At 41.1% G+C, this 26,685-nt stretch overlaps 1 protein-coding gene across 6 annotated transcripts in view; it reads right to left on the reverse strand.

Annotated features, from left to right (window-relative positions):
• Positions 1-26,685, reverse strand: part of mid2 (midline 2) — a 158,232-nt gene that overhangs the window by 70,383 nt on the left and 61,164 nt on the right. Inside the window, exon 1 of one of the 6 annotated variants that reach the window (XM_017474596.3) lies at positions 20,787-21,074. The exons of 3 other annotated variants lie outside the window; for them this stretch is intronic. The gene's annotated coding sequence lies outside the window, so the exon portion shown is untranslated. Of the gene's footprint in view, positions 1-20,786; positions 21,075-26,685 lie in introns of those variants that run through there. 2 more of the 6 variants (XM_017474595.3, XM_017474600.3) reach the window with 2 other exon arrangements.

Raw genomic sequence — 26,685 nt, forward strand, 5'->3', positions numbered from 1 at the left:
ATGGTGTGTTAAAAAAACCCCAAACATTTCAAACTGTAATAAGATGATATTGATGACTTGCTGGAATTCATGATATATCATAATCATCATATGGCCTAGCCCTAGCTTAAAGCATCACTCTGCAGCTGTCTGAATATTAGTGTGTGTAACTCTCCTACACAACTGATTCCTATGAATCACTGTAAATTATGTGTATTTCATTTAAAAAGGTAGAAATTATGCATGTGCCAATTGATAACGCAACAAGCAAGAAAGCAAACAAGGAAAGTGTCGAAAACAAAGTGAGAGCCTCGTTCCTTTCCTCAGCATTCAGCACGATATCTTCTACTCAAGACAAAGACATCACACGACTCCACCGTTTCCTGGGTTGACACAACAAAGCGAGATACTGCGCATCATTTTAATTATACTGCTACTGCCAGAGCCGTACTCGACCGCACCTTTCCCCCAACACAATGAAGTTAAGACCTTCAAACGTCCTGTCATTTCCCTAATGCTCTTAGCTCGAGCTGCGTCTTATCGTGCCTGAGCACAGTATAGCGCCTCTACACGCTCTCTTACTCACCCCAAAGCGCTTCCATTATTGATGCGCTGCTGCTCTGCTAAGAACACAACCGGGATATGAAATGCACTGCAAAGGCTTCTAAGATATTTAGCACGGTTTAAAGAACTGCAAGCAGGAAACAAAATAAAATGAAACAAAACAAAACAAAACAAAAAAAAAAACGATAGAGGCTGTGCCTCTGAGGTTGACTCTCAACCGGGTTCCACTGCTTTTCAACACTCTGAGAAAAGTTACAGGAAATCTGAAAGGGACACAGACCTCCTCGCCTCTCACAAGATCGGCTTGTGCTCTGAAGAGCAGGTTCGTCACTAGGGTATTTCAGGAGAGTGATACAAGGAAAGAATATCAAACTCTTTTCTGACTGAGCTTTGGCACCATGGGTCCATTTCTCAGAGAAAGTAAATAGACTTTGATTTTGTCGTTCCTCTTCAAGCATGAGAGTCGATTCTCAATCACAAAAGATGATGTGGCAGGATTTGCCAATTTCTACTTTGATTAAAAAAAAAAGCACTTTCATTTCTCAAAAAAAAAAAAAATCCAACGGCCAATTTAGAGGAGAATGATTTCCATTACATGCTGTGTTTTAGGAGAAGAACACTAACTGAACAGAAACATTTCTACGGTCTGCTTCGGTATTTCCGTGCTAGTCTCTGGTGACAGACAATAACTTGTTGATCAATAAAGGGTGTAAACATTTGCAGGAGCTGCAGTAAATCCTTTAGTTACATCTCGCTGTAAACACACTTCCAGACACAAATTCATTTTCAGTTTTATTTCCAGTTGGCTGTGCACCGGTGATGGGTTTCTGGATTCTGATGTGTTGCCATGTTCATTCGTTCTTCTAGAGTAAAATTCACGATGATAAACTCAAGGGGTGACAGTAAACAAATCTGTTGCTACGGCTACAGTAAATGAGTGAATGCTTTAAACATGGCTGCTGTTTGAAGGGTTATGCAACGTAAAGATTGATATGTAGGATCGTGTGATTGGTTTTAAGTGGAGCTTTTACACACCACCACTCCCCAAATCTCACTAACACGCTGAGCAAACTCACAGCCTGGCTCATAAGTATTTGGACAGCGACGATTTTCCGATTTTTGTCTCTGTACACCACCACAGTGCATTTGAAGTGAAGCAGTCAAGATGTGATTGAAGTGCAGACCTTTAGCTTTAATTCAAGGGGTTTAACAAAAAATACTGCATTAACCTTTTAGGAATTACACACTTTAAAATAAAATAATAATATTATTAAATTATTTTTAATACTCGGATGCAAATCCTTTGCAGTCAACTGCCTGCAGTCTGGAACCCATGGACATCACCAAATGATGAGTTTCCTCCCTTGAGATGCTTTGCCAAAACTTTACTTCAGCCACGTTCAGTCACATTCTGCCTTCAGTTTTGAATTCAGTAAGTGAAAAACATGCTCGCTTGGGTTGAGGGCTAGCTCTTGGGTTGCTTTCAAGGTATGTTTTGGGACATTATCCATCTGTACTGTGAAGAATCATCCTATCAGTTTTGTATCATTTGACTGAATCTGAGCAAAAAGTATAGCTCTATACGCTTCAGAATTCATCCTGCTACTTCTATCAGCAGTCACTTCATCAATAAACAAGTGACCCAGTTCCAGTGGCAACATACACGCCTATGCCATAACACTGTCTCCACATGTTTAGCAGATGATGTGGTATTGGGGATGAAACCGTTACCGGTTTCACGGTAAAATTCCCAGACGGTTCGTATTACCGTGTCACATTTTATGATCATTAAAACCGTGCGTGATTATCATGATTCGTAAAACTCACGATAAATGCTGTCCACACACCCCCAGCATGAGCCTGACACAGGTGCAGCATGCAACATTGTCTTTTGAGCATGAAAATGGATGCTACGATTGAAAACTGAACTAGTCTGCTCAATTCAGCATGAGCTGAATGAGTCGGAGTCGCACCACGGATCAGCAGGAGTCAGTGAGGCGACATTGTGGATGATTTGGTTTAATATAAGAGAGTGTGTCATTGTATTGTTTTGTAGTTGTTGTGTTTTTCATTAAGAATAATAACAAACCCACCATTCAAGCTATTGCCTCCTCCGAAATGGCGCTAATTCGAAAGTGAAAGTGAAATGCGCACGGCCACTCATAAGTGAGGGGGAAAAGAGGGAAACGCACCAAGCAGCGCCAAAGAGCCCTTTCACAGCAACTTTCTTCTGGCAAGCTCTGCAGACAGGGTTGCCATCTTCCATTAAGTTCCCCCTCAGCATTTTAATAAAATCCAAAATAGGACAACACGTCGGACTTGGTCCTCTTATAAGGTTGCAAAATCTCCCGAGCGCAGACGATGCCTTCCGCCACGTTCTCTAACTGAATTAAATTATCGCAATAAGCCTATTGACAACCATCCATCACTTTATAGTCAAATATAAAACCTGCTTAAACCATTTCAGTGTGTGTATCAGTACTTTTTGTACATTTTCGGCACATTTTAACAATACCGTGATAATACTGATAACCGTGCTAGTTTTGGTCTCGATAATCGTGATCTGAAATGTTCATACCGTTACATCTCTATAGGGTATGCTTTGGACCCTTCCTTTCGTTTTCCATACTTTTCTTCTCCCATCATTCTGGAACAAGTTAATCTTGGTTTCATCTGTCCAAACAATCTTGTCCTTTCTGTTCTTGAGTGTTATCAGTGGTTTGTTATCTTGAGGTAAACCCCACGCATTTTTCACTCATGAAAGTGTCTCTTGATTTGACTGACAATGATCTCCCTACCTCCACGAGTGTTTTTTCCTTAACAAAGGAAATAATTCTGTGATCATCCACTTTTAGTTGTCTTTTGTCATCTTCCAGGAATTTTGGTGCTTTGAAGTCAACATTTCGATCACATTTGGATTGCTTCATTTCAAATCTACTGTGGAGGTATACAGAGGCAACACTGGGCACGGTGTGTCACCGTCCAAATACTTATGGACCTGGCTATAAATACATGTTAAACAAAAGATGATGTGTATAAATCATATAATTGGCTGTAGGCTATTAAAACAAACAGACAAACAAACAAAAGCCAGACAATGCACACCCAAAAGCGACAAAACCGTAAAAACTACAGAAACCTTTAGTCTGCTGACACAGCATACTGTAATAAAAACAGACAATACTCTAAAAACATTTAGACTTAAATCCTAATCGGACAGGATTACATTCGCACAGGGTCCTGGGATAATTTCCTATTTTACAGGAGCCCCAATGTGATTTTATTTGCGTCTGGATCGGCCATGATGTCTTTTTTCACCGTCCTCCTCTGAGAAAATTACAGGCAGGATTACCTACTGTTTTTCACTCAGATCATTTCGGTCCCGTCTGCATACACGTCTGTGATTTTCTATTCGGAGGTCACCTTCATACTGTTCATTTTATTGCTGTCTGTACGCAAGAGTTTTCTCACAGATGAAATGTCATATATATATATATATATATATATATATATATATATATATATATATATATATATATATATATATATATATATAAAAAACCTATTACAGATTCAATTCAATTTTATTTGTATAGCGCTTTTAACAATGGACATTGTCTCAAAGCAGCTTTACAGAAACATATAAACACAGGATACAGATTTTAAGTGTGTGAATTTATCCCTAATGAGCAAGCTATCGGCGAAGGTGGCGAGGAAAAACTCACTAAGACGATATGAGGAAGAAACCTTGAGAGGAACCAGACTCGGAAGGGAACCCATCCTCATCTGGGCAACAACGGATAGTGTGAAAGTAAATGAAAGTTCATTATGGTTTTTATATGAAGTCTGTTTGTTGAACTAGTCCACTGTTCACTAAAGGAGACTTGAGTGCAAAATTGTATGTGGTAACTGCAGTCCTAAGGCCATAGTAGCAACCGTAGTCCCAGCAACCACAGCGAGACTACAGTTTTTATAGATGTCGGATGAACTGATCCAATATGACTAGTGCTTTAATAGCACTTTTTGTTATACAGTTCTGGACTCTGTGCTGGATCGCTGTGGCTCTATTGCATCTCCAAATATCCAGAAATTGTGCTGTGACACTCATTTTCTCTTTACTTGCAGAGCTGTTATAATGGAAATCTACTTACACTCTACACACTCCTTTCGTTCAATCAAAAACAACAGAAGCATCATCACTGAAAGTCTGGCCCTCTTGCTACATCTAAAGTTTTTAGCAGTCTTTTCACAGCAGGCTTACTTTGAGCTGCTTCTGACTTGATGCACAGATCCTATCTTTTACACGGCTGGATGACGGCCAAGCAGCATCGGCACAGTACATGGTGTGTTTAATGAGAGTCGTCATACTGATGAGAGATGTTAGATATCTCATGTCCCGCTCTGCATCTCCCTCCAGCCCCTCGTCACACTTCAAAAACCAGGTCTGAACTTAACCCTTTAAACTTTGTTCACTGAAGAGGGAAACAAGCATGAAAGCTTGATTTGATGTTTAAAACTGGAGTCAAAGTTCACATAACGGCTGCAATGGACCTCAGCACTTCCTTCAACATTTAGTATGGAGCATGGCTGATGAAAGCCATCGAGAGACCGTTTACAGACTTATAAGCATCAGTGGAAATAATGCTGATGAAGCACAGATGTCTGTCTGAACCTTATAGAAAAATGAAACATGAAAGTGAAGCTTTTCTGAACAACTCCCAAATGCAACATAGATCACAAAGTGGGCTAACGACATTACATTTTTCTTCCGGTTTTAGACTGTAAGAAGTTACAAACCTGCAAACATCAAACATGAGGAATGTGATGATAGAAACTTTACTGGGACCTCGCCATTGTTAGACAAGTCATCTTCACAGATCATGACCTATTATCACGTGATAACACTTTTAAACGCATTTCTGTTTGGTCAGTTGTGAAAAAGCCGTTTTGTTTTGCACCACAGATCTAAAACATGAGTGACACTGAACATTCAGAGTAAATAACAAAATCTTTCCTGTAGTTTTTATTCCCATTGTATTATACAACTCCGAACAGGTCACTCGCACCGGTGAGAATAAATATTTATTCACAGTCACACACAGTACTTCCAATCGCAAATGCGAGTGAAATGGTCGCACTATAGAGCCCTGCTTTATCTACTAGATATGGTTACTAATGTATCAGCTAGACGTCATTTCTTGGCATTATTGGGTGCTTTGTCATTATCTCAACAGCACATACTATTGTACACATACAGGTGAGGACTGAGCACTGAAAAATGAATGTCTTTGTAGAAATAAATGTATTGTAATGAGGATTCTGAATGCTGAGTGTTCCAAGGAAAAGGGACAACGCCATATTTCTTCTGGGAAATCAACCAGAAACCCGTTTAATTTCCTCCCAGCAAGTAGATGTGCGCAAAAAGTTTCAGACTCAAAAGCTCTGAAACCAATCATGATAACACAATACGGCCAGTATACTGGGCAGAAACGGATCGACAATTACTAATTGCAGCTCGAAAAAAGGAACAGTTTCCTCTTGGTCATAGATGAACGAGAGATAAATGATCTGCCTACCAAATGTGAAGCCTACCAAATGTCAACAAGAAAGTCTAGCAATTAGTTGGGGTTTTTTTTTCAACTATATAACGTTACATCGCTACAACCTGTGCAGTCTAGTGTCCCAAAAGTCTCCATACAAGGGTGAAATTAACTCTCAAAATGTCTCCCAAAATCTTTCAGACTTAGTTTACTTCATATGATTATTTTTTCAGATAAATATTAAGGATACTGTTGACAGAAGAAGAATGTACTGAAATCATTCTCATGGCTGGATCAGGAAGCTGTCGCAAGGTTGTGATGAACTTTCACAGGAAACACTGTGAGTTCATCACACACGACACTGCTGACAAACTTATTAACAAAGTCAAAAAGACTGGAAGTGTTGCAGACCAACCGAGAAGCGGACGTCCGCGAACGTCTACTGACGAAGGCACAACCGACGTGGTGCTGACAAACATAGTCCCTCATGTATGGACACTTTTGGGACACAGTGTAGTAATAAAAATGGGCCAATGAATAAAATTTATAAAATGAATAAGGCACATGTTATTAACGATAAGTGATTGGATGTACCAATGTGTCGCCTCTAGATTACCTAGATAAGCTTCCCACCTCGGTATTAGATCATTTAATACTTTGTGTAGGTCATTTAAGGCTAAAACTGTGGAATGATCGGGTTGATGCGGTGGTAATGGAGCTGCACACGTCTCTACGTTTACAGCTCTGTCATGAACACCTGCGACAGAGAACGACTTCGTATTAATAAATGAACAGCTGTTTCTGAGGTGTTACACGACCGGGAAACCATGCACAAGGAGGGCAGGGGTGAAAGAAGGAGAATGAGGGTAGAGAGAGAGCCTTTCAGACGTAGTTCCCATCCTGCACTAGGTTACAGAGAGGAAGATGCTTCTATTTTAAGCATCTGTAATGTTTGGTATTTCCTTAGGGTGTGAGGGTGTGGAGAAGGCATTGTAGTTTTTGGCAACGTCTCACTGCATTATTGACTCCGTACACTAAAACGCCTAGCTCGTCTTGCTTCTGCCATTCGATTTGTGCTTAACGGAGCAGGCCTTTGATTCATTCGTTTAAAGAATATCTGCAGTGCAAAGTGACTCATTTCTAGAGAGCGAGAGCTGTGTTATGTTCATGTACATAACTTGTGCACACTGAATCAAATGGATGCACCATCGAGCTATCATTACGCCAAAACAGAGAATAGATTATTATTGATACAGTTGTTGCATATGCTTAACGTAACAAATGCCTTAAAACAGATCTGCATAGATAATCCCCTGTCCAAAAGTCTTACGCTTTGTGCACTCCGCTTGAATAGTACCATATGGAAAATGTAGAGCTTTGATAAAGGCTGTTTTAACATGAATGCTAGGAAAGAATTAAACTAGTTTACACACACACACGCGCGCACACTACACTCCCACATCCTCCATATCTATTTCCATTCAGCTTTGCAGGTCAGGAGAATGCAGGTTAACCTGCACGTCATGGATCTTGTACATGTGTGGGTGTGTGTATGCTTGATAAGCTCACTTTTGTCCGTTTTGTATTAGGTCGGCAGAAGAGGCCACTCATGCCAGGATTTAAAAAGAAATGCTACTTTAGGACAGCTGCCGTGTCCGGTATCATGCAGACCAAGACCAACATCTTCACCCACATTCATCATGGATTCATTTCTCCTACAAGAACTCGCCCAAGCCTCAATGCTCAAGAAAGCGGAAAATACGAGAGACAACACTGTGTTCTCACACGCTTAATCAAGATGAAATTAGATGTTATTGTTTAGTAACAAGTACTCGATTAAAACACACCACACACACCATCAGCTGTAGAGAAACACATGCTTGTTTGCAGTGATGGATTAGGCAGTGTGGTGAGTGGGCTTTTCAGCAGCACTCTAATCCAGCTGGGCTGGAGATGCTGGAGCGAGTGGGAGTGCACTCACCACGCTCGTCTGAGGAGAACGGCGTGGCCGTCGAGTGTTAACCATGCAGCCAAAAACGGCTACTAGCTCAGCCGTGCTCCTCTTTCTCCTTCACCTGCTCGCTCTGCCTCCTCACAAAAGAGGACACCGGGGATCTAAAGAGCAGGTCTGAGATTCCTGACTTCATGTTTACACCTCGCCTCATAATCAGACTACATAAACTCACCGTTCACGTATACAACTTCATCCGAATAAACCAACCGAGGCCGACCTGAAGGAAATTTCTAACCAAAAGAACGAGGTGGGAGATCCTTTTAAGAACGCGTTGAAAGAGAAAAATAATAGCCATCTAACCCTTTGTGTCCAATTGTTTTCACTATCAGAATCAGCATCTGAGCAGGAGTTTAGCTCACAGTGCACTCCTTGTAAAACGGTGTGTAAGGAAACAGTTCATGGTACAGATATGAATCTATTTACAATACCTGTGTGGTTGGACTGAAATCAAACTGACATCTTGAGGTAGGTGCAGGATGTGAACTGACCTCAGTAATGTTTAAACCCTATTTAAAACTTATTTAGTGTGTTATTCCAAAACAGCAGCCTGTAAACATTAAGTATGAGTAAAGGTTATAGTTATACGAAAATATAAAGGTTATACTCAAACATCTGTTTTACCGATGGATAAAATGTGCATTTTATGTTATTTTCAACAACTAAAGCATCCTTGAAATATTGTGAAATGTACTGTGGTCATGAAAACTTCTCCACGTCCATTTAAAGATCACACTTGGAGGACGTTTTGTTGAGCTAAAAATCATTTAAAATAAAATACTCCTTTAGTAAAAGTTCTGTGTAAATGTTTGTGTAAGCCAAACAAAAAATTTCCTCCGGGATTTACACAGGTTTCGTAAACGCCGATTTTCTTCCTACGCGTGTACGCATGTTGATCATCCATAAAGTGCTGACACAGCTCTTCTGCATAATGCGACACCCACAAAACTCCATGAGAGTTCAAGTGTACAGACAGCTGGGAAATTAGTTTAAGTCACTTCTGTGCCAATAAAAAAATTACTAATATACAACAATAATAATAATAATAATAAGCAAACGATAAACATTCCGATCAGGCATTTGTTTACGGCTTGCAGCTACGTGCAGACAGACCGGCCCGTCCGTTTATGTGGTGCCGTTTCTTTTGCCATCTTTATCCTCCTTTATGGATTTGTCCTGGCTCACGCTCTTTATCTCTGTTATATACTGTAGTGAGTGCCAATAATATAAAGCGACTGGATTTCACAACATTACCTTGATACAATTCTTAGTCCCTGACCAAGTGAACCATCACGAGGATGTGCTTTTGATAGCTGAAGAACTTCTGTATCTCGCTCTGGATAACTGCATCTGCTGAATGCTGTAAATCTAAGCGCAGTAATCCATGCTAATTATATCAATTCAATCAAATCACATGTTCAGGAGCACAAGCAGGATACAAATGTGTTTAAAAAAAAAAAAAAAAATTATTTACAAGATTTTCATGAATACCAAATTTCTTGTGTAAATGCTCGTGAATGAATTACGAATGAATCCGTTCGTATCCGGCTTGATAAATGAGGCCCTATTGCTAGTAAATCTCTCACCATGCACATGCACACAATTTTGGCTCAGATTACAATGTAGTGTGCCTATTAATGAGAAGTGTCCCGTTTAGGACATGTATGAACAGATCATTTAGAATTTGTAATTGGAATGAATTCATCCAACTAGTGAAAATCTTTGGAAAACAGAGCCGGTGAACAGTGTGGTGAGGGTAGCGGCACATTTATCAAAAGAAACCGCAGTGTTTTGGTTGGAGCCCGACGTGATTATCATAAATGAATCAAGGGGAGAGTACGTTCATACTAAAATATAGAAATCCTGACACCGCTGATGTCTTAACTATGTATGCCAAAGACTGCTGAGCGTTTAGGTGCTGCGGCTAATTAAAGTTTGACGAGCATTTTGTCACACTGAAGAAACCTAGCTTTTGCTTGATGATGAAGAAAAGAAAAAGGAGGTTTGTCTCTCTTTTACTCTAGCCTTGCTTCCCTGTTCAGACAGATAACGGTGTATACAGCATGCTTGAAAGAAATGTGAATATTCACATGCACCAGTCTGAGTGTATGTCTCATGTCTGCTTTTAAAATCCCTTAAAATGCAGAGTGAGAGAACACGAGAGTGTGTGTGTGTGTGTGAGAGAAAGAGAGAGAGGAATAAAATCCAAACACTGCATGAATGTGCATGCCTTTTTCAAAACTAGGTGTGTATGCTACATGCCTGTCAGGGTACATCACATCCAGCTGCACCCCTCCCTGCCTGCTCCCCAGTGCTTATCAATCCGAGACGACGAGACCCAGGGGTTAGGGTGGATGAGGTTGCTGATGAGCCCTAGTGCCAGGTGAGATCATGGGAAACACAGGCAGCTGGCTCTTAACAGCCACAACAGAAGCCTCCCTCCCTACTGGAAACTCGTGACCTCTCGCCTACCTCCATCTCCACAGCAGCACAGCCAATTAGACCCATACGCTCCCCCTCCACCTCCATCAGCCTGAAGCTTCTGTTCGGAGCAGATGTTGATAAATGAACTGGATTTCAGGCAGAGAGCTGCTGGATGGACCCACTGAAACATTTGTGATGGTGTGCGAAAGCACTGCCTTCCGAACCTGGCAGCTTTTTGAAGGACGGATCGCTATTCGCTGGATTGAGAACGACTGTAATGACGTAATGCCATGAGTGTGTGTTATGTTGATGTGTATTATATGAAGAGTATGTCTATGAGAACTGGATCAGGTATCAGCTGATTCCCAGAGCACTGATATCTGTATACAATTGGAAACAGAAAAAAAAGGGGTGTATCCCTAATTCCCATAATGCCCACTGTCTCTCCTGCAGAACATTTAGATTCATGTACACAAGCACAAAAAAACAATATACAGTAGAGCAGACAAGGCTCCATTTCCTGTAGTGGCAGCAGGCGCTGTAGACATAGGGCTGGGTGATAAAACGGTATCGGTATTTACCGACGGTACACCTTCATCAGTAACAATTTAAAAAATGTTCAGTATAAAATATAAACAGACATGAAGTTTGGTTGAATGAACAACCCTCAAGCGTGCGCCGTCCCTGGATCGTAAACAGACTATCAAGTGACAAGCAAACAGCCAATAACAAGTTGCGTACGTGTGGGGTTCAGTTTCGCCATCGCCATCAGAACACACGAACGCGAAGTCGCGGTCAAGTACGGAAACAAAAGCTGCGAGAGACTTGTAGTGCGCATGCGCAGTGCTCTACATGTACAGTGCATGTGACTCTGAACCGCACGCGAGGAAGAAATGTGACATTTTGCTGCTTTTTGTGTTTTCTGTTAAAATGTCGGCTCTGGGGAGGACAGCGAGTGTCCTCAGAGCAGGAGCTCGACTCGGTGGACACAGACCTCAGCACAGTGTTATCCAGAAGCAATAGTTTAAGTGGAAGTTTTATACAAGGCTAGGCTAACTATACTAACAGGCTGAGCACAAACCAGAGCAGCAGGAGTCCCATTCTACACTGTAATGCGATGCCTTTTCCATTGCACACATTTTTTAACATTTTATTTACTATGTTCAAGAGTTTCTTTAACACTTATTTATTTAATCTTCATATAAGATATAAGAGAAGATATCTGCTTAAATTCTATGTTGTTTTTGACTGTTAAAGCTAAAATGATTTTTGTTTGCATTAATAAAGTGGGTAAATAATAATAATAAAAAAAAAACACAGTGGTTAAATTCAAGCCTTTTTTTTTTTTTTAACAGGTCTTTGTTTAAAAAATGAAATACATTAAAATTTATCAATAATTATCGATACCGAATGATATGAAAAGCCCCAAGTAGAGGACTGAACATAATTCACAATTCCCAAAGTCAGTCTGCCTGTTACACCTCACTTCCTGTCTTGGTACATTTAAAATAAGCTTTAATATCATGTGGTACTAGCTATCTGGGTATTGGTACACCAAGCGCCATCTCTCAGAGCAGCACTGGCAGAAAATCCAATTACATTTTTTTTTTTTAAGCAAACGTGCAAACTGCCTCAGCGACTTGGTAGGGTGCTCTACTGGAGACTGCTCCTGGAATTGAAAACAGTGTGAAAACTTCCCAGGGGCACATTATGGCACTCCATCTAGTCCTGAGCATAAGCACATTGTTATGGAAGTATATCAGTGACATGTTGCCACTGTTCACGGGTGACTTCATAACTTCATTAGCCAACGCCTGCCACTGTTCACCAAGTGCTTCCTCTCGGGCACATTATGGCGGATCAGACATTAATAGTGAACGAAGATCTAAATGGCTCCGTATGTCACAGACAAAACAGTGAACACATCAAGTGCGCGCAGAAGGTTTCGGTCTCAGCGGCATGCGCTAGCTGTTGCTACTGTGGCACTATTTAGACTGCCATGCTGCTTGAAGTGCTTGGGCAGAGTGAGAAAACAAGTCAGGAGCTTGACTCAGCAGGACCTATTCCTGAGCTCTATTGTGTTTGTGTTCCTGAAATTAATTATCAGCTTGTAGAGAGGAAACTCATTCATAATGCATGACACTTCCTCGCTCCTCAACACAGAAGCTGGGAATGACTAATGTAGTCAAACACAGAGGCATATGATCCTTGCAATGTTCTTTTTTCTTTTTTAAAGATATTCTAAAAAAATCAATCCCACTCAAGCTGCAATGACCATAATACACTACAATTTCCTGCAATTTACCACTGTAAAACTTAATAAGATAGAATTATAAATAATCAGTTAGACAGACACTAGGGTGCTTTATAGATTTGGAGCGTTTGGCCATGAATCAAACGTGAGTGCGCACAGACGATGTACGTGACGCTCTCCGTTTAGTGTACGTGCGTTATTTTCAAGTCTCCTCACTTACAGTAGATTATACAAATACATTTTTATAAACAATAGTTATTACACTCCATCCTATAGTTAATTCTGTTTGTACTAATGAGAAGATATATTAAGCATTTTTAAACTATTTTTCTCCTGCTGCACCATTTGAAGAAAGCTAGACATCCATGTTTTTGTATCTGTATAACAAAAACAAAAACAACTGAACAAATGTGTAAGCGGACATTTCTGATGTGTTACTAATGGCACTGTGACAGTTTAAAACCTGTACACATTTGTGTCCGCTAATCGTGAAGCGCTCGAGCTGAATGTGATCTTCAGGGTCTTCTTACAACCAATCCAGACACACACAAGCAGAGCTTGTTCAATTTACTTTGGACTACTCCTTCTATGTAAACATAACGCTGCATAAAATTATACCTTCAGTGGTAATCAATCCACTAACATATGGGTTAAATCTGTCTTGATACCAGGAAATATCAATGTCCAAAACAATGCCAGGATCTTCTGCAAGCATGTGGAATGTTTCCCAGGATGCCACTTTTACACCTGCAGGGCTGGAGGAACTAGTCCTCTTTAAGTCTCCATGGATACAAGGCTGAAAGACAATAAACAGCAAAGCAGGACCGATTTCCTGTTGGGGCAGTGTGCGCAGTAGGCAGCAGGGGCATTGGGTGACACAACTGACACTGATCCTGAGCCAGTGTGGTCCTGTGAGAACTAAATATATTGCACCTATATGCCCTGTTACACCTCCCTTACTGTCTGTACATGGATTTCCATTCTAGATGTACTGATAGTGGGGGGGCACGGTGACTTAGTGGTTAGTAAGTTTGCCTCGCACTTCCAGGATTGGGAGTTCAAATCCCACCTCTGCCCTGTGTATGCAGAGTTTGCATGTTCTCCCCGTTCTTTGGGGGTTTCTTCCGGGTACTCTCATTTCCTCCCCCAATCCAAAGACATGCACTGTAGGCTGATTGGCATCTCTAAATTGGTCGTATCGTGTGAATGTATGTGCGATTGTGATGGGCTGTGCGTCCACGGTGTTCCCGCCTTGTACCCCGAGTTCCCTGGGATTGGCTCCAGGCTCCCCACAACCCTGTGTACTATAAGCGGTGCAGAAAATAGATGGATGCACTGATATACCCCAACACCTGGGCGTGTGCCAAGTGTCCGTCATTATATGGCGAGGTCAACACTATTAAAATAAAATCAATTAAGCATTATTTTTCCACACGAAAGATTAACCAATGAGACATAAAACTGTCAACAAATAAACAGTATTTAATGAACACACAGCCACTGCATCTGTGTGTGCGTCTTCATCTGAGCTAATTCATGGTCAAGCGCTCCAAATCTATAAAAGCACCGTATGAAATGTTTCTTACTAATTCTGAATGTGCCGTAACATGATCACAGAGAGCTGACAATAACGCACGAACATTAGGCAACATGATCACACCTTTATAATGGGTGAGGAAAGAAGGAGACACTTTATTCTATCCAGCCTACAGTACAGGACGTCCTGACGATTCCTGAAATAGACCTGGCGCAGTAAGATGATGAGTAAAGAAATCATAACACCATTGTGTCACAGATCTTACCATTCAGTGCACGCACCTGGCACCGAACACTGGCAAACCAGGCACTTAGCATGCAATCTGGCACAGAAATACCCTCCAGGACAGTAATGTTCATGAATTCCCCATATTCATGATTACAATAGCCCCAATTCCTGCAAAGAGTGAGGGTGCTGCATATCGGATCACGTCAGGAGGCTTTTCACTCTGCTCTGAAACACACACTACCACATCACATGAAGGAGTAGCTTTAAACACGCACATTCTCAGATACTCTCGTCGCAGATTATATGATTTTACAGCCTGGACCCCCCACTTACAAAGATCCTGTGAACGTATAAATGTTTCCAACAAGTTCCTAAAAAAAGATTTATAAAACATCCATACACACGGACAAATGCACCTGTCGCAGGTTTGCCCCTGATAACGACGCAGATTTGGCACATTTTCCAAACCGATCTATGATGTAATGCCATTAATGTGTGTAATGTTGACATTTGTTTCACATAACTTGTCAAACTGCCAATCAATCAATCAATTAATGCCACCTAGAGAACGCCCATAAATCTCCTTAAATGGTGGGACTCAAGCAGTACAGTGTGTCCTCAAAGTCAGGAATCAATGGGAGCAAATATTGCAATCTGAATATATATATATATATATATATATATATATATATATATATATATATATATATATATATATATATATATATATATATATATATATATATATATATATACACACATACACACACACACACACATATATATACATATATATATATATATATATATATATATATATATATATATATATATATATATATATGTATATATATATGTATATGTGTGTGTGTGTGTGTGTATATATATATATATATATATATATATATATATATATATATATATATATATATATATATATATATATAAAAAAAAACACATGCGCACACACATTTCAGAGACTGCTTATCTGGGATTTTCAAGCACAACAGTCTGTAGAGTTTTCACAGGATGGTGTGAACAACTTCCAGTGAGCAGCAGTTCTGCAGGTAGAAACACCTTGTTGATGAGGGCGGTTAGAGGACTCGTGGAGCTGACAGTAATGCTATGGTAACTCAAATAACCACTCTTTACAACCGTCTAGGGCTACAACTACTCGATAATTAAAATAATCAACAAAGAATTTCATTATCGATTAGTTGGGTCTGTGATGTCACTGTGGATAACCCTAACACTTTTACCGTTATATCCTTATCTGTAAATGTTAGAAACTCACACCAGTATTTCCATTTTACATAAAGCCTCATCCTGACAGCGAGAGAGTCTCCATTAAACTTCACTGAATGAGCGCGAGTCCACGCATACGCATCAGTCAGCGTGCAATAGAAAGGAAGCGCAATAACTTCGACTAAAACATTTTGATCAAATGTTCTTTGATGCTATATTTAGAAACAAAAGTAATTGTGTTTATGACAGCAGTAACTAATGGGGTTAGAACATGTAATTGTATATAAATGTAAGAAGTGTCATATTTACAGAATAAAGTAACATGTTACTGTGCTCAGATGAGTGAATGTGTGTGTTACTGCAGAACATTCAACCCCTTCCTTACCAGTTAACACTTAGTTTGTGCTTCTGTTTTTCTTTTTGTTAGCATTTATAATATAGTGATTTAACTTCTGCTTTAAAGCTTGTGGACAATCAGTTGTTTTTTTGTTTTCAAAATATGATAATTTATTTATTTATTTTTTTTTAAATCCTCTGCACAGTGTATAGCATAGCCCACATAGATACATTTAAAGTAAGGCTGCACAATTAATCGAATAACGATCGTGATTACAATGTTGACTCAATGCTGCCCACGATTAAATGAACATGATTGACTGCGATATTAACGTTTAAAGTTCGTCCTCTGCTAATAGAAAACTCCGCTGCAGATCAAATCAAGCGCTTCCTATACTGACAGCCAATCACCATAGAGTGATGCAGGGATGACATCATTCTGTAGTGCCAAAACCCTGAAACGGTTTAGCATTTTAGCCCTCGAGCTGCCAGCTTCGCTTCGAGCTCCAGCGCTTTGCGCGAGGAGAAATCATTACGTTAACATGATGCTCCCCCAAAACACAATGTTTGAAAGACTACACTGGGCAGAATGTGAAATAACATGTTTTTTTCAAAATGCAGAAAATAAAAATCGCCCTTTTAATCCAATGAATTGATTAAATTAAGAAATAATTGACAGATTAATCGATTACCAAAATAATCGTTAGTTGCGGACCTACAACCGTGGTGAGCAGAAAAGCACCGTATGCACAACATATCAAACCTTTTGGCAGATGGGCTGAGAAGACCACATTAGGTTCCACTCCTGTCAGCCAGAAACAGAAATCTGAGGCTACAGTGAGAACAGACCAAAACTGTACAGCTGAAGATGGGAAAAGACCAGGCAACGTCTTTCCAATCTTCTGTTGTTCATGAAAATCACAGGAGATCAGCAGTTTCCAAAAAATGCTCAAACCAAAAAGTCGCAGAGATCAAATCTTTCCTCATTCTCATGTTTGACGTGAACATTAACTGAAGCTCTGGACCTGCATTTCAAATATTTCACACATTGTGCTGCTGCCACATGATTGGCTGATGACTTGCTTGAATGAGCAGGGATACGTTCTCTATTTAAATTCCTATTAAAGTGGCTGCTCACGTCCTAGTTGACTTATTGATTACGGGTATTTATTCAGACGCTCTCTATCATGTAACACCAGCATGAGTAAAAGACCCCATTAGGAGGAATAAACTTCCACTAGACTACCAGTGCATGAGCATGAAAGACTATATACAAAAATATTTATATATATCGCACACACATATACACACACACACACACATTTTATTAATTATATAATATATATAAATATTTTTGCATCGGAGTACAATCCTGTTTTGTATGTTTTAACATATAAACAAATCCACTGCATTTAACATTAATGCATTTAAGATTACTTAGAAACCTGATGCTCCAACACGCACAACTGGCGAGTACAGACCAAAATTACCATAGCAATGCCAAAGTCAGTGCCCATTGGTCACAAAGACCCACAATGCCTTTGTGACCGTGGCACAAGGAGCCATTAAAAGAACATATGCCAGGCTGGTCTGATTGGCCCCTTGTCATGCAGTATCTAATCATTTCATTATACGTTGGAAAGAACTGCTTATTGCTTATATTTCAGACTGTCAGAAAGCTTAGTAAGCTTAGTGTAAAAAAAAACAACAAAAACACCCCAGCCCCCCCCCCCCCCCCCCCCCAAAAAAAAAAAAAAACCAAAAAAAAAAAAAAAAACAAGGAGCCCAAAGAGTGCATTCCTACAGCTAACAGAGAACAGCTGAATTAAAGATAAATATGCAGAGATGCAATAGAAGAGGGACATTGTGTGCCCATTGTGTTCAAGCTTCTGTAAATAGCTTTCCAGCATTTCCATCCATAAATATTAAAGGGATTACAGCCGTTACTTCTGTGACTGGAGAGTCATACGGATGTAGCCAGGAAACGAATTAGATCAATGTGAACAATTCTCCTCTAAAAATGACAGCTGCTAAATGACATCTTTATGACCTTCACCACTGTGCGCATGTGTACTCCGGATGTAACAAGAAAACAATCAAAATCAACAAACAGCAGTTTCTAATAGAAAAAAAAAAAAGATTTATCAATATATTTAAAGACTTTCCTGGTGGATGCAGAGGTAGAAAAAAGGGCTCTAAATATATCAAAATATCAATAATTGTTTCAAGACTGAACCAGCCTCCAGCAGACATGTTTTTCAGATCAATACCTGTGGAATAATGAAAGACTTTAAGGCGCCCGTAATGGATTCACGACATCAAAAACGAGACCGCTGCACCTAATTTGGTGCAATACTTTAGGATTTTCAGTTTGATTTTGCTCACAGACAAAAATCTTCTCACATGAAACAAATTATTTGGTCGTGAGTGGAGATCAGCAGTCTTACAATGTATAATGTGATTGAGTATCAGTGACAGACATGTTGATACGTCACTCTCTCCTCTCCACTAATAGCTGGTGTGTGGTGGGCGTTCTGGCGCACTATGGCTGCCGTCGCATCATCCAGGTGGACGCTACACACTAGTGGTGGTTGAGGAGACTCCCCCGGCTATAGAAATGTAACTGAGTAATTAAGTAAATTAAAAGCTCAGTGTGTGACCGCTGCGATGACGCTCGTCTAAAAGCCACCAATAAAATGACGGCAGAAGATTACATGAAATTCACAAGACAGCTACAGATACGGTAGTGGCAATGGTGAAATGGCGGTGGCGGCGGCGGGGTCCATCGCTAGAAGATCTTTATTATATAACCTAACATAGAGAACATGTTATAGAGTTCTGGCAAAATTTGATTGGGATCATTTCGCAGTATGTAAACTTGCACAGATCAGCCATAACATTAAAACCACCTGTCTAATATTGTGCAAGTCCCTCGTGTGCCACTAAAACAGCTCTGACCCGTCGAGTCATGGACTCCACAAGACCTCTGAAGGAGTGCCGTGGTATCTGGCACCGAGACGTTAGCAGCAGATCCTTCAAGTCCTGTAAGTTGCGAAGTGGGGCCTACATGGATCGGACTTGTTTGTTCAGCACGTCCCACAGATGCTCGATCGGATTGAGATCTGGGGAATTTGGAGGACAGGTCAACACCTTGAACTCTTGGTCATGTTCCTCAAACCATTCCGGAACAATTTTTTTGCAGTGTGTCAGGGCGCATTATCCTGCTTAAAGAGGCCATTAGGGAATACTGTTGAAATGAAGGGGTGTACTTGTTCTGCAACAATGTTTAGGTAGGGTGGTACGTGTCAGAAACATCCATGCTACGCAGCCTCATACACAGTAGGCTGAGATGCACTGTGTGTTCTAACACCTTTCTATCATAGCCAGCATTAACTTTTACAGAAATTTGTACTACAGTAGCTCATCTGTGGGATCGGATCAGACGGGCCAGCCTTCGCTCCCCACACGCATCAATGAGCCTTGGGTGCCCATGACTCTGTACTCATTTCACCAGTTGTCCTTCCATGGACCACTGCATACAGGGAACAGCCCACAAGACCTGCCATTTTGGAGATGCTCTGACCATCACGATCTGACCGTTGTCAAAGTCGCTCAGATCCTCACTCAGACACTCGGCCATTTTTCCTGCTTCCAGCACAACAACTTCAAGAACTGTGCACTTACTGCCTAATATATCCCACCCCTATACATGTGTCACTGTAACGAGATAATCAATATTTTTCACTTCACCTCTCAGTGGTTTTAATGTTATGGCTGCTGGGTGTATATCATAAGCCTGCTGAATGGACGGTGTGAACCTTTAGTCAACAGAAAAACAGGAAAATATCCAAGCAACACTTTTCCCTGTCTGTCTGTGAGGCAGAAAATGATTCAGACGGATAACATCACTAGATTACATCAGAGCTGCAGTCATGACTTTTATGTATGAATGTATGTATGTATGTATGGATGGATGTATTTATTTATTTATTTATTTCAGCACAGTTCTCTGTCATTGTCGGACTCGTGTTCAAAAGTGCTAAACTTTATTTTAAGCACTTAATCTTGAGATCTGATACTGAACCTAAATTCACCCTTTTCAGGTTCCGGCCCTTTTTTTTTTTTTTTTTTTTTTAAATCAAAACAAATCGGTTCATTAAGACTGTAGACTGGTTTAAAACGGTGAGCCGAGGCTGTGCATGGCCGGTTTCCCCGTGATGCCACACGTCAATACGATAGAGTTCTTTCTGACACCAAAAAATAAAACAAATAAAATTCATTCTGCATTCGGAAATAATCAAACATTCACGTGTCACTGCGTTTCTCATGCGCTGTGGTTAACGTCTGTAACTGCGATGAAAACTAGTTTAGCCAGACCTTTGCTACTGAGGTCACATGAACTGGACAGAAGTGTGGCATTACAAATGGGGGCGTTTATTTAAAAACAACAACAACAACAACAACAACAACTACTACTACTACAAAAAAAACTTTTAGGTAGTAAAGCGTCGAATTATCTTGAATCTCTTAAACCGCACATTAGAATGAAATAGGCGAGAGCTAGGCTAGCAGTTAAATCAGCCCGAGCAGTTTCATGTCTCCTATGAAGCCCAGCAGCTTGAGTGAAAACAGAGAAGCGTTCGGAGAGAGAAAGAGGCGTTAACGTACCAGCTTTATACGTCGACCATTCTTTTCCTCTGTCATTTTGAAAGAAGATGGGAACCGAGTGGATAAAACGGAAGACGGTGCAGGAGTCGGTGTGGAGCGTCTCCACCGTTCAGCTCTCGACAAACACGAACCTCCGCAGCGTCGCGCGCGACTCTCACTGAGGCACAGCGGAGAGGAAAAGCGCGAGCGCGCAGAGCGGACACAATCACAGGAAAGAGACAGACTCCACCCACCTCAGAACACGGCTACACCTACACCTACACACACACACACACACACGCACACTCACACAAACTCACAAAGATCAGCGGCACTCACAAAGATCAGCTATACCCACACACACACACACACACACACAGAGCACAGCTACACTCACAAAGATCAGCGATACCTACACACACACAGAGCACAGCTACACTCTCACACACTCACAAAGATCAGCTACACACACACAGAGCACAGCTACACTTACTTACATACACACAGAGCACAGCTACAGTACAGCTACACACACTCACAAAGAACAGCCACACACACACAGCACAGCTACACGTACACACACACAAAGCACACCTACACTTACACACTCACACAAAGCACAGCTACACTTACACTCTCACACACAGTACAGCTACACACACACACTCACAAAGAACAGCTACACCTACACACACTCACAAAGAACAGTTACACTTACACATGCACAAAGAACAGCTACACTTGCACACACAAAACAGCTACACTTACACACACACAAAGAACAGGTACACTCACACACAGTACAGCTACACACACACCTACTCACCCACACAGCACAGCACAGCTACACTAACACCTACTGTACACCCAGACACACCCCACAGCAACACTCACACATAATGCAGCTACCATTACACACTCACCTCTTTACACACTTACCTATACACTCCTATACTCTCACACAGCACAGCTACACTTATACACTCTCACACAGCACAGCTACACCTATACACTCCTACACTCTCGCACAGCACAGCTACACCTATACACTCCTACACTCTCGCACAGCACAGCTACACCTATACACTCCTACACTCTCGCACAGCTACACCTATACACTCTCACACAGCACAGCTACACCTATACACTCCTACACTCTCACATAGCACAGCTACACCTATACTCTCGCACAGCACAGCTACACCTATACACTCCTACACTCTCGCACAGCACAGCTACACCTATACACTCCTACACTCTCGCACAGCACAGCTACACCTATACACTCCTACACTCTCGCACAGCTACACCTATACACTCTCACACAGCACAGCTACACCTATACACTCCTACACTCTCACATAGCACAGCTACACCTATACTCTCGCACAGCACAGCTACACCTATACACTCCTACACTCTCGCACAGCACAGCTACACCTATACACTCCTACACTCTCGCACAGCACAGCTACACCTATACACTCCTACACTCTCGCACAGCACAGCTACACCTATACACTCCTACACTCTCGCACAGCACAGCTACACCTATACTCTCGCACAGCACAGCTACACCTATACACTCCTATACTCTCACACAGCACAGCTACACCTATACACTCCTACACTCTCACACAGCACAACTACACCTATACACTCCTATACTCTCACACAGCACAGCTACACCTATACTCTCCTACTCTCGCACAGCACAGCTACACCTATACTTTCCTATACTCTCGCACAGCACAGCTACACCTATACACTCCTACACTCTCGCACAGCTACACCTATACACTCCTACACTCTCACACAGCACAGCTACACCTATACACTCTCACACAGCACAGCTACACCTATATACTCCTACACTCTCACACAGCACAGCTACATCTACACTCTCCTACACTCTCGCACAGCTCAGCTATACCTATACACTCCTATACTCTCACACAGCACAGCTACACCTATACACTCCTACACTCTCGCACAGCACAGCTACACCTATATACTCCTACACTCTCACACCACACAGCTACATCTATACACTCTCACACAGCACAGCTACACCTACACTCTCCTACACTCTCGCACATCTCAGCTACACCTATACACTCCTATACTCTCGCACAGCACAGCTATACCTATACTCTCCTACTCTCGCACAGCACAGCTACATCTATACACTCCTACACTCTCGCACAGCACAGCTATACCTATACTCTCCTACTCTCGCACAGCACAGCTACACCTATACACTCCTATACTCTCGCATAGCACAGCTACACCTATACTCTCCTATACTCTCACACAGCACAGTTACACCTATACACTCCTATACTCTCACACAGCACAGCTACACCTATACTCTCCTACTCTCGCACAGCACAGCTACACCTATACTCTCCTATACTCTCGCACAGCACAGCTACACCTATACACTCCTACACTCTCGCACAGCTACACCTATACACTCCTACACTCTCACACCACACAGCTACATCTATACACTCTCACACAGCACAGCTACACCTACACTCTCCTACACTCTCGCACAGCTCAGCTACACCTATACACTCCTATACTCTCGCACAGCACAGCTATACCTATACTCTCCTACTCTCGCACAGCACAGCTACACCTATACACTCCTATACTCTCGCACAGCACAGCTATACCTATACTCTCCTACTCTCGCACAGCACAGCTACACCTATACACTCCTATACTCTCGCACAGCACAGCTATACCTATACTCTCCTATACTCTCACAGCACAGCTACACCTATACACTCCTATACTCTCACACAGCACAGCTACACCTGTACACTCATATGTTTATGATGTAAGCAAGCCTGTCATTTGCTTTTATTCATTTGCTTTTATTACACTTCTCTTTTCTCCTGAGAAAAATCTTTTAAATGCAAGCAAATAGTGACAATAATGCCAGTGTTTCTGTGATAAACAATCAGCTCTAATACTTACCGGAAACCATCGCACCCTGCATCTACATATGCCCGTTTTTTGTGATAAAGGCCCATTGCATACCTAAACAATGTTTAAGGAAAAATCAAGATAACCCAGTAAAATGTGTAAGATAAATGTTCATCTAAATAAAGGCCATACATGAACATGTATTATTGTAAATGCTCAGCTAAGGAATAATATCATTCTTGACTACTTATGTCTATCCATTCATCTTCTGTAATAGCTTTATCTTCGAGTTCAGCCCGGAAACACTGGGTGTGAAGCAGGAGTGCACCAGAAATGGGAAGCCATCACGTGCCCACTTCTGATTTTAGTCTTTTAGTAATTTAATTTTTCTTTTCATGTTTGCCATATGCAAAAATAAATAAATAAATAAATAATATATATATATATATATATATATATATATATATATATATATATAAAAAAATACACACACACGATATAGAAAAATATACATTAATATAATTCTAAATATATTTATATAGTCTCAATTGGTAATTAGGTATTTAGTATATGCATATACTGTACATTTCGGCACTGGTTGTCACTCATGGCTTTCAATTGTCAACTTTGCTCAATCAGCAGTATATCACTGTATCCATTGTGAGGCCTCTTATCGCTCTCGTTTCAAGACATTGTTCCATTTGAAATCTATTTCCTGCTTCCGTTCCCATCCCAGGTCAAATGATGGAAATATGGACAACAATAGCACACTATCCAGCATGTATGTTTATGTTCCCAAACAGTCAGTGGTCCCCTGTTGAGAAACTCAATCAGAAAGTCATTCTCATGATAAGGTAATTGTGTGTGTGTGTGTGTGTGTGTGTGTGTGTGTGTGTGTGTGTACCGTTCTATGACGCATGACACATCCCTGTCTGACTCAACGTCAAAATAAATCTCAAACACCCCGAAAAGGCACATACGTATTGGTGGTAAATGCTGTTGGTGTTTAAAAAGTGTGCGTATAAGAACTACAATGCCACAGCAAGCATTTGTGATCCAGCTCCAGAGTTCAACCCCTGAGAATTACAACTGACCCCTTTGGCAGGGACATTTATCAAAGTCGATGTAGATTACAACACACATCATTGTATACAGAGATGGAAGTCTGCCCTTGCCATCCACAATGCTGGTCCTATGAACTAGCACAGATCTAGCTTTTATTAACTGAAAGTGCAAAATAACGGAACCAGCCAGGAGTTTGGGTAATAAAAACATTGGAAAATAATATTCAGTTTGGTCTTCACATATTGAGGCACAAGACACAGCCATCACAGGATTCAAACCTGTTAGACTCGCCAGACATACTTGCCTTAGACTGGACATGACACATTTCATGAAAGACATGAAAGCCAGTGACCAAAGCCAGATGACGAAATAGGAAGGCACTTTCAAGAAGAGCCTTCAAAGCCAAAAGTTCTTATTGATCTGTGCCGACAATACATATTTACAATAGAGAGTAAATTGGTCTGTTTTTTGTTGGCGTGAGGCATTTTTGAGCAAGGTTATGTTCTATGATGATGTTATTAATCCCATTTAAACACAATTTCCAGTGTGCCTCAGTGTGATGAATGTGCAGGGTTGAAAGATTTTTTCCGCAATCTGACACATTTCTAGCTGCTGATTAAAAGTCCGAGATACGAAGAGCCGAGTGACAGAATGGGAATAAAATTTCTGATGACAACGAGCACAATGGTCACGTGAGATGTAACCTTGTTGTCCGAGGCAGGAGAGAGGCCTGACATGTGCGCTGCTTATATAACGAGTCATCAACACATCATCATGTGGATCTAAGACGGAAGTGCATGGGTGTGTGAAGTGTGATGGGTGACACTGTGTGTGACGGATAGCTCTATAGCGTATCCAGTGCAGCAAAAACAGGTCACCTTTCAGCTTTAGCGCAACTGACAACATAAACTAATGTAATGGAAGAGAGATGAAATGTAGGACATGTAATAACCGAGTAAACATAACACGATCGGCATCTAGATGGCTCGTGTCATGTGGTATTAACTGAACATACATACTCTTTGGCTCTTTTGCAGGGTTTGCGTGAAAATGAAAGGGAAAGAAAAGTTGAGGTGCTGAAGACAGATGGACGGCAGAGCTCTTTGAGCTCTAAAAGCCTTAGCTCCTTTTCAAGTGAGAATGAAAGCTCACCACATAAGACAAGGGATTTAACTTCCACTGTCATTTCAAAACAGGACGAATAGCTCTGTGTTCACTGTGACTTGAATCAGCACTGAATCAGCATAGATGTGGGAGTCACTTTGATCTGTAGTTGTCACTGCTCACGTGTTACTGAGTTAAGACGTGAGAAAATTTACAATAGGGCAATGAATCCAAAAGTTTATGGGTAGATAATATTCTGGCAGAGATATACTGGAGTGTTAGTATACAGGGTTATACTTCAGTGGCCAAGTGAATGAAAAGGGGACTCGTGCAAAAAAAAAAAAAAGCACACTGAAAAGAAATGTCCAAAAGTTTGTGGACACCCGACCATCACATCCATATGTGCCTTCTGAACATCCCAGTCCACATTTGCCCATTCAGCCAGAAGAGTATTAGGGATGTCAGGCACTGACGTCAGGTGAGGAAGCCTGGTGCACAGTCCGTGTTCCAGTTCATCCCAAAGGTGTTCAGTGAGATTGTAGTCACGTCTCAATGCAGTCCACCCGAGTACTTCCACACCTGCCCCTTGCAAACTTCATGGAGCTCACTTTGTGCACAGGGACATAATCATGCTGGAACAGATTTTGGCCTCTTAGTTCCACTGAAGGGAAATTGTAATGCTACAGAGCATACAAAGACATTCTATACACTTGTGTACAGTTTGGGGAAGGCCCGGATATGGGTGTCCACAAACCTCTGACTACATAGTGTATAGCGTGTGCAAGTATTATTCTAATAAGAAGTCACCTTCGGT

Source organism: Ictalurus punctatus, chromosome 8, assembly GCF_001660625.3.
Source record: "Ictalurus punctatus breed USDA103 chromosome 8, Coco_2.0, whole genome shotgun sequence".
NCBI lineage: Eukaryota > Metazoa > Chordata > Actinopteri > Siluriformes > Ictaluridae > Ictalurus > Ictalurus punctatus.